Genomic DNA, 9,803 nt, shown 5'->3' with positions numbered 1-9,803 from the left:
ACCAAGCCTCTATGACGGCTGGGCAGATGGGACAGGACCCCGTCCTTAGGGGACTCGCAGCTGGTCGGGGAGGAAACGTTTCATCTCAAAGTCACAGCCTGGTAGGGACTAAGTGGGGAAACCTCCTGTGCAGGGAGAGAGCAGCACACGGCGGGGCCTCGGCCTGGCTGGGGAGGACGGCCTTCTCCAGAGCCGGGCCCTAAGGTCGGCAGGAGCAGGGCGTGTTTGTGCGAGAGCGGGTGAGGAGGGGAAGGGTACGTGTGAGGGACCCACCGTGGTGCTGAGGGATGCGGGGGCCGGGCTGAGCGCTGGCCAGGGCCCGGGAGCCGAGGTCGCCTGGTGCTGCCGCGGACACGGCGTGGAGCAGTGCGTCCCCCTCCCTGGTGGCTCCCCCCGCGGCCCCCCCGGCGGCCCGCACGGGAGTCTGGTCTTGGCCGGAGCTCCTCGGGCCTCAGGCAGCAAGTCGGCTCACTGTGCAGCAAGGATAGGCCTGGGCGAAGCGGGTCGTCTAGCTGGGGTCGTGTCTGCGGACCCACAGGCATGGGACACACCCGCGAAGTCGCTGCCCCACGGCTGGAGCGACCGCCAGGCGCCCCGGCTTCGGTCGGGCGGGCACGGGCATCCAAGGGCGCAGGGAGGCTGCCGTGGCTCGGCGGGGAGCACCGTTGGTCGGCCCCCCGGGCCCTTGGTTCTCCGCGGTGCCGTCTACACTGCGTGGGCCCAGGCAGGACCCGAGAGCGAGGTGCGGCCGCCCCGGGCCCCCCCGGCCCTTCCCACTGCGTCTCAGACCCACCGGGTACTGTGCGCTGGGCACTGCCGAGAGGAGGTGGGGGTTCCGGAGGGAGGGGGGGTCGAGGAGAAGCCGAGCCAGGCGTGCCCGGCGCGAGGGAGGGGATGTCGGGGCAGCTGTGCGGCAACACCCGTGCGTCCTTCCCTCCCGGGGGCAGGCAGCCGGCTGGGCTCGGACTTCACCTCCTGGCGCCTGGAGCCGCCCTGGGCTGGCGAGGCCATGGAGGACGGGGCGACCAGACGACCGGGGCAGGGGAACAGGACAGCCCGGGGGACAACAGGAAGGGAGGGGGGACAGGACGGGCAGGGGAGCAACAGGGCAGCCGAGGGGGGACAGGACAGCCGGTGGGGGACAGGACAGCCAGGGGGGACAGGACGGGCGGGGGGGGGGCCAGGACGGGTAGGGGGGCGACAGGATGACCGGGGGGGGGGTGACAGGACGACCGGGGGGTCAATAGGACGGCCGGGGGGGCAACAGGACAGCCGGGGGGGGCAACAGGACGACCGGGGGGGGTGACAGGAAGGCCGGGGGGGGGCGACAGGACGGGCAGGAGGGGGACAGGATGGGCAGGGTGGTGACAGGACGACTGGAGGGGTGCCAGGATGGCCAGGGGGGGCAACAGGACAGCGGGGGGGGGGTGACAGGACGGGCAGGGGGGCGACAAGATGACCGGGGGGGTGACAGGACAGGCACGGGGGGACAGGACGGGCAGTGGGGTGACAGGACGACTGAGGGGTCGACAGGATGACTCGGGGGTCGACAGGACGACCGACCGGAGGGGGGGCGACAGGACAGGCGGGAGGGCAACAGGACAACAGGGGGTGGACAGGACGGGCGGCAAACATCGTGCACCCAGGACAGAACCTAGCGGGCGGTTGAACAAGAAGGGGACGAGCAGGGCGAGGGCCACCTGGGCCGGGCTGAGGGGCTTCTCTGCAGAGAATCGGGGTGCGGGGTCGCCATACACGTGGGAACGACGGCCGACGCTCGTTTGAAAGAACACCCGGGCCGAGATGGCCCACCAGTGAAAAGAAATATTGACCCTTGTTTTGTTTTGTTTTGCTTTCCCTCCGTGGGTGTTGGCGACCGCGGTTCACCAGGGGGCGGTGACAGCGCGCTGTGCGGCCCCGCGCTCCCCAAACGGGCCGTCCACGGCCTTCGGTGCTTTCGGATCCCATCTTCGTGGCGTCTTCATCCACTTCCAGGCGACGGTGACCCGTGATGGCCAGGCCGTGCTCTCATAGACTCTCACGATCCTCTACTTTGGCCGTTAGTGAATTCTCAAGCTAAAGCAAAAAATTAGGAACTGCCTCTGGTCGTCCGCTCAGGTTCCTGTACCCCCCGGAAAGCTCTTGGATCCGTACGGGTCGTCGCAAGCGGCAAGATTTCTTCCCTCTATGGCCGGGCAGTAGTCCATCGTGAGTTGAGTTTTATGAGTTCTTTATATATTTCGGATATTGGGCCCGCCCTTGTCAGACAGACTATTTGCAAATATTTTCTCCCATTTAGTAGGTTGCCTTTTCGTTTTGTTGATGGTTGCCTTCTCCGTGCTGAAGCGTTTTTAGTTTGACGTAGCCCCGCTTATTTTTGCTTTTGTCGTCTTTGGTGTCAGATTAAAAAAAAAAAAAAAAAAACCGTTGCCTAGACCTATGTCAAGAAGCCTCTGGTCTGTTTTCTTTTAGGAGTTTTATGGTTTCAGGTCTTATATTTGTGTCCTTAATCCGTTTTGGGTTCGTGTTGTGCATGGTGAAAGGTGGTGGTCCAGTTTCATTCTTTTGCATGTGGCTGTCCCGTCTTCCCAACACAATTTATTATCAAGTTTTTAATTTAAATCCCAATTTTTACTTACATTTTATTAAAATGCCGTAGTGTTATATTAATTTCAGGGGCACAATATAGCGATGCAACACATCCTCCGCGCGCACTGTGACAGGTGTTCTCTTAATCCCCGTCACCTGTTTCACCCATCCTCCCCCCGTAACCGTCGGTTTGTCCTCTATATTAAGGGTCCGTTTCTTGGTTTGTCTTCCTTCCCAACACAATTTATTAAAGAGATTGTCTTTTTCCCATTGCACATTCTTGGCTCCACTGTTGATAATTAATGGACCATGTATGCTTGGGTTTATTTCTGGGCTCTCTATCCTGTGCCACCGATGTGTTTGTGTTTATGCCACTCCCAAACTGTCTTAATTTCTAGGACTTTGTAGCATTGTTTGAAATCAGGGAGCATGTTGTCATCCGCTTTGTTCTTTCAAGATTGCTTTGGCTTATTCAGGGTCTTTCGTGGTTCCATATACATTTTTCTTCAATTTCTTTCATCAATGTTTTATAGATTTCCATATATAATGTTTTATAGATTTCGCCTCCTTGGGTTAAATCAATCCTAGGCATTTCATTCTTTTTTGATGTGATCATAAAATGAGACTATTTTCTTAATTTCTCTTTCTGATAGCTTATAATTGGTGTATAGAAGTGCAGCAGATTTTTTTTTGCATATTTTGTATCCTGCGACTTTATTGAATTTATTAGTCCTAATGAGGTTTTCTGTACGTAACATGTCATGTGTAGACAGTGACAATTTTACTTCTTCCTTTCAAATTTGGTGATTTTTATCTTTTTTTCTTGCTTAATTGCTCTGGCTAGGACTTCCAGTACTGCGTGGAATTAAAGTGGTAATAGTGGAAGTCTTGGGGCCCCTGGGTGGCTCAGTCTATTGAGCATCCAAATCCTGATTTCCACGCAGGTCATGATCTCGGGGTTGTGAGACCGGGCCCTACACTGGGCTCCACACTGGGCATGGAGCCTGCTTAAGGTTCCCTCTCTACCCCTCCCCACCCCAATCTCTTTAAAAAAATTAAAATAAAGTGGCTGTAGTGGGAATTCTTGTCTTGTTCTGGATCTTAGAGGAAAAGCTTTCAGCTTTTCGCCACTGAACATGATGTCAGCTGTGGGCTTGTTGTACATGATCTTTATTAGGTCAAAGTATGTTCCTTTTAATCAATTTTGTTGAGAGTGACTTTTTTCCTGTATATTATTTTTAAATGGAAGGCCTAGGGGGTTTATAACAATTTTAAAAAATCATTTCTGATAATTCTATCATTACCGTTGGATAGGACCTTTGCTGCCTGGTTTGAAGATTGAAACTCCATCCTGTAGATTCAGATTCAGGCTGAACTTTGGCGGAAAATTCTCAGAACAAGCATGGTGGGTACATCACCTAGGGAGAGGGCAAGACCAGCTGGTGGATATGCGATGGGGCAGAGGCAATAGAAGCATATGAGACCACGGCAGGGAATAGTGATGGTTCCATTCAACCTATGACCTAAGGCATTTATTATCCCTTACCCCAGGCTAACGAAAACTGTGCGAACTGTCTCCATCCTCCAAATCTAGAATTCTTCTAGAAACCTAGCAGCGCTGGCTGTAAATACTGAGGGTATCAGAAGGCGCTTTACTAACCAGAATTTCGCTTAGATTTTTTTTTAAGACTTAAGAATAATGACGCTCATCTTTATAAATTAAATAACGTACTTTAAAATGCCTAGCAAATGGTGGGTATTTGTTGTTTCTAATGGCTGAGTAATATTCCATTGTATACATTTGCTTCGATGTGGATGGAACTGGAGGGTGTGATGCAGAATGAAATAAGTCAATCGGAGAAGGACAAACATTATATGGTCTCATTCATTTGGGGGAATATAAAGAATAGTGAAAGGGAATAAAGGGGAAAGGAGAGAAAATGAGTGAAAATATCAGAGAGGGAGACAGAACATGAGAGACTCCTCGTTCTGGGAAACGAACTAGGGGTGGTGGAAGGGGAGGTGGGTGGGGGGTGGGGGTGACTGGGTGACGGGCACTGAGGGGGGCACTTGATGGGATGAGCATTGGGGGTTATTCTATATGTTGGCAAATTGAACACCAATAAAAAAATAAAATAAAATGCCTAGCAATTTCTGTTACTTAGGAGATGCCCCATAAATATGATTTTCTTTCTTTCTTTGCAAAAAAAATGGCATTAATTCCCTCTTACTCATGTGATTTAAGTGTTCTAGGGTGGCGTTTCAGTCCTGGAGAAGCAGCTGCTAAGATGAGATTGGATTTGCAGGAGATTCACTGGGGAAAATCCCTAAGAAGGATAAAGGGGAGAGAGTGTGGAGGCTGGAGAGCTCCCCTGGGACCGGGACGCTCGTCCGACACCTGGGAGAAGAGGAGGAGAGAGGAGAGCTTCAGAGTTTGCTGCAGCTCCGAGAAGGTCTGGGCCAGGCAACAGGGAAGCCCGGAGCCATGATGGCCCAGTAGAGCATCCTGTGATGGGGACGGGCTCCCGGGCTTTGTGTGAGAGCTGCCTCGCTTCACCTGAACCACTGTGCATCCTCCCGGTACAAGCTGGCAGCCGGCCGTGTTGCCTGCAGCAGCAGCTCCTGGACGGAAGGATTGAACAGTGCATTCCCATAATTGTCAGCCATACAGGGAGTATTTCCCCCCAAATGCACAGCAAAAAAGAAACAAAAAAACCCACCTAAAATTTGTTGAGGGCTTCTCACAGATTTCAAGTTATAGCTAAAACCAAACCTTCAGTAGTTGAAGGTTTTTGCAAAGATTACACTTAATAGCCAGGAGGTAGAAAAAGCCTCTCCTGCGGGACGGTTGAAAGCAGCGCAGCGGCCTGGGAATTCGAGGCTGCCCGGCAGGAGCTGGGCCGATGTCCGGTCCTACAGAGGAGACTGCGAAGTGTATCACTCTGCGGATGCTCTGTCGCTGAGAGCATTAAGTCTGATAATTAATTCTCCGCTTTTAAGAGATGAGATGACAAGTGCAGCGAGGCCTTGAGCGTGGTGGGATCGCGCTTGAGGATTAGCAGGGTGAGGTGGATGCAGATTTGGGGGGGATCCTGTTTTGTTCCCTGCGCCCCAGGGAGACAGAGGTGGAGAAGCGCGTTCATAGGGGATTTAGAGACCTGGGCTTCGCTTCCGGCATTTTCGCAGATTCAGGTTGCTTGGCGCATCTGGACGTCAGAGTCTCGGGTGGAAACGTGGCAGCTGTCCCGCGGTTCTAACCTGCCAGGGGCAGGTGGGCAAATTTAAATTTTAGGTCGACCGTGAATACCAGGCGTGGGTCCACGTTTTCTGGGGGCCCGACGCTTACATAACCTGTAGGAGCCCCTTTTATTTTTTTATTTTATTTTATTTTTTTAAAGATTTTATTTATTTATTCATGAGACACACACAGAGAGAGAGAGAGAGAGAGAGAGAGAGAGAGAAGCAGAGACACAGGCAGAGGGAGAAGCAGGCTCCATGCAGGGAGCCCGATGTGGGACTCGATCCCGGGTCTCCAGGATCAGGCCCTGGGCCGAAGGCGGCTCTAAACCGCTGAGCCATCCGGGCTGCCCAGGAGCCCCTTTTAGAAAAAGGACAGAAAATGTTTAAAATAAATTGGACGAAGAAACAGATACTTAGAAGAAAGAAAGAAATCACAACAAATTGCAAAACTGAACAAATGGCACAAATCACAAAATCCCGAAAACCTAATATTTTAATGAGCTAAGTACCTGACGCACCTCTGATACTTTATCTCACGTTTTTTGGTGGCATGCTTCTGTCCACCTCTCGAAACGACGACTTTGTAGGACCTGCTACATCATATTATCCCTTAGAAGATAATTTAGACTTTCCTCTAGCATGCTTGATCAAAAAATTCTTTTTTTTCCAGTTTATTGATGTCGACACCTAAAATTAGATTTTCATTGACAGTTAGGATGTGTGAGACCTGTGAGCCCGTGTACTTCAGTTCAAGGTATTGAGTCATTGCTGTAAGTTCGTGTGTCACGGACACAGAAATTCTAACAAATCCTATTTCATGTAATTCTCACAGAAAAGAAACGTGTGGCATATTTTTAATTATAGATACTGTATTTTTGAGTGTATCCTTTAGGGGAGAACTTCTCTTTCGATGAAGCATCTGCGAACGGAAAACTCTTTACAGAGAGAGAATTTACACGTCTGGGGTTTGAAAGGATTTTCCCCAGACAAGCTGGTGGCTGGGAACCTTTCAAAACCGTTTCCTCCGGGCCCCACAAGTGTTTGGGGTGTCGGGTGCCAGAGAACACCGGTTCCAGGGCTAATAGGCCTCGGCTGGGTCTGGTGGGGCCTCCTGGAGGCTGTTCTTACCACTCTTAACAGCAAGCGGATGAGCACTGAGTGTTATTCTGTATGTCGGCAAATTGAACAGCAATAAAAAATAAATTTATTATTAAAAAAAAATAAAAAAATAAAATAAAATAAAATAAAATAAAATAAAATAAAATATGTCTCTTGTAGACAGAAAACAAAACAAAACAAAACAAAAACAAAAAACAGCAAGCGGGGCTCGAGCAGACTCAGGAGGGACAGTCGGGCCACGGAAGTCCATCCCACTAGGCCCCCGAGGAGCGGATCCCCAATTTAACTCCCCTGCAGGGTGTCCCCAGGACGCTGCAAGGCTCTTCCGTTGCCCAGTGGGGGGACTGATGAGGGGAGATTGCTGTCGAGACGTCTGTGTTCGTTAACAACGTGCACTTCCAATCTCTGGCTCCTGCAGGTGTGCCCGGGTACCTGGCTGGCGAGGGCCTGCGGCAAGGAGGAACCCTGGTCAGCCCGCCCCGAGATGCCTGCAGGTTTGCAGTGAGACTGAAATGGGAGTTGCTAATGTGAGGGCTGTTCTCCGTTCCTCCAGAATGTTCCCCGGTTGATCTTGCTAAGATACCGAGTACGAGAAAATAGGCGATCGAAGGGCAGAGGAGGTCTCAGGATTAAAATCTGATCTGAATTCTAAAGTTCTGATTTTTTAGTCTCGAAAATAATATCTTCCAGTGATAGACTCTCTTTTCAGGCACAGTATTTAATCCCACGTTGTATTTGTAGAAAGGTGTAACAAGGTCGCAAGGTCAAAGGGCACGAAAGTGAACACGTGCAAACTGCAGTGTCCTTCCCATGTCCCCAACACCCGGATCTGCTTCCCCGCGGGGACCAGCGGCACGGTGTTTCCGGAGGCAACAGCGTCCTGGTCTCTAATGTTTCAGTTTCGGGCAGCCGACAGTTGGGAGCGTGTGTCATTAAATTTGTATTCTTTTTGCATGTTTTACCATACACGGATCTATCTTTGTAGGCTCCCCCTCTTTTTTAAAAAGAATAAATGCAAGCCTACCGTAGGCTTTTTTTTTTTTGCCTACTCCATGCTTTTTCCTTGACGACTGTGTCTCACTGGGCACGGGGCGACTCAGTGGGTGAGCGTCGGCCCTCAGCTCAGGTCGTGATACCGGGTCCCACGTCCGGCCCCGTGTTGGGCCCCTGCTCAGTGGGGAGTCTGCCCCCTCCCCCTGCTTGGGTGCGTGCTCTCTCTCTCTCTCACGTTCTCTGTCAAATTAATAAAATATTTAAAAGAAAAGAAAAAAACGACTTCTAAAGCAAAAAAAAAAAATGACTCACGGACTGTTTGTTGTTCGTATCAATCAAGAGCTTCCTGGCTCCTGACAGCTGCATGACCTCACACCGCCAGAGCCCATGTGACTCCTCCCCACCAACGGGCACTTGGAGCTCTTGTGATTTCTTTTTCTGTTCTAAGCAATGTTTCGGGGCACAGAGCATCTCTCCTGCAGCAACGCCCGGAGGATAACGTGTGCGTTAGAACTGCTGCTTAGCATCAGCATTCAGGAGCTGCGTCCTTTATGAATGTCTGCAAGCTGCCACCCACACACATGGTCCCAGTAGCCCCTGGCCTGCTGCATACGGCGATGCCTCCGCTCGTTTCCTTGCCAGCAAAATGGGGCTTAAACTCTTTGATCTTTACCAATCTGATTAAAAATAAATTAGTTTTGGAGTGTGGTTTTTCGTGTGCATTCCTTTACTATGGACGCAGCTCCTTTGTTATGAATGTACCCCTTTGACCCCGCTTCTGTTGTCACTGTCTCTCCTGCTTCTCCCTTCCACCTCCGGAGGTCCTCGGGGTGCGTTGGGCCCTCCCCAGGGCTAAGGGCAGCTGGTAAGCAACATAAATTCCCTGGTAAGCTGGGCTCCTTCTCCTGCGTTTCACTGTATTCTTTGGCTCTGGTGATTTTTGTTATTGCTATGTAGGAATTCTGTGTGTGTGTTAAGAAAACCGGCCCTTTGTGGGAGGTACAAGTTGCTGACAGTTCCTGCTCTTCCCATAGCTTGTCATCTGACTTCGCCTATGATGCTTCTTGTCTTGAAAAATCTTAAAAATTTTATAGAATAGAATTTTTCTGTTTTTACTTTATCTGATTCTTGTCTTGAAAAATCTTAAAAATTTTATAGAATAGAATTTTTCTGTTTTTCCTTTTTGGCTCTCAGTGGTTGTTGTATATTGTTGTTGTTAGGTTTTTTTTTTTTTTTTTTTTTTCCATACGCCTTCCTTGTTCTGAGGTTACAAAGAAAATCTCCTGTGATTTCTTCTGCTTGTGTGATATTATTTTATTATTTTTTTACATTTAAGTACTTGAACCACCTAGAGTTTGTTTTGGTGTAAAATCAATGGCTCCAGCTTCCTGCCCCCACCCCCCGCCCCACCACCCAGATGACCACCCAGTTAATTACCACATGGAGTTGAGATTCATCTCTGCTGTTATATAATAATTCTACACATTTAGATTAGTTTCAGTTTAGTGTCCTGATCTGTTGCTTACGCACTAATATCACGCTATTTAGGAGCTTTATGTTTGCGTATCTGATAGGGCTGACTCCCTCTTATTATTTTCCTGGTCATTCTTGTTTGTTTTTCCATATACACTTTACAATTAGCTTTTCCACTTAAAATATACTATTGCTATCTAAACTGGAATCATGTTAAATTTTTTTTCATGTTAAATTTATAGACTAACACTGGGAGAACTTATGATATCTTTATTAGTACAGAGATTTCCCATCCAAGAACATATTACGCTTTTTCATCTGCCCGTCTTTTCTGTGATTTAAAGTTTTCTCTATGTCTTACAATTCTTTTGGTTGACCTTATATCTAGG

At 49.7% G+C, this 9,803-nt stretch overlaps 1 long non-coding RNA gene across 1 annotated transcript; it reads left to right on the top strand.

Annotated features, from left to right (window-relative positions):
• Positions 1–1,628: 1,628 nt before the first annotated feature.
• LOC144288120 (uncharacterized) lies at positions 1,629–8,622 on the top strand. The gene is made up of 3 exons (XR_013356120.1): positions 1,629–2,208; positions 3,904–3,994; positions 4,835–8,622. It is a non-coding gene; the product is annotated as an uncharacterized LOC144288120 (long non-coding RNA).
• Positions 8,623–9,803: the final 1,181 nt, after the last annotated feature.

The sequence above is a fragment of the Canis aureus genome, chromosome 17 (assembly GCF_053574225.1).
Source record: "Canis aureus isolate CA01 chromosome 17, VMU_Caureus_v.1.0, whole genome shotgun sequence".
NCBI lineage: Eukaryota > Metazoa > Chordata > Mammalia > Carnivora > Canidae > Canis > Canis aureus.
Note: the sequence above shows the minus strand (reverse complement) of the source record. Positions and strands in the feature narration are given on the sequence as shown.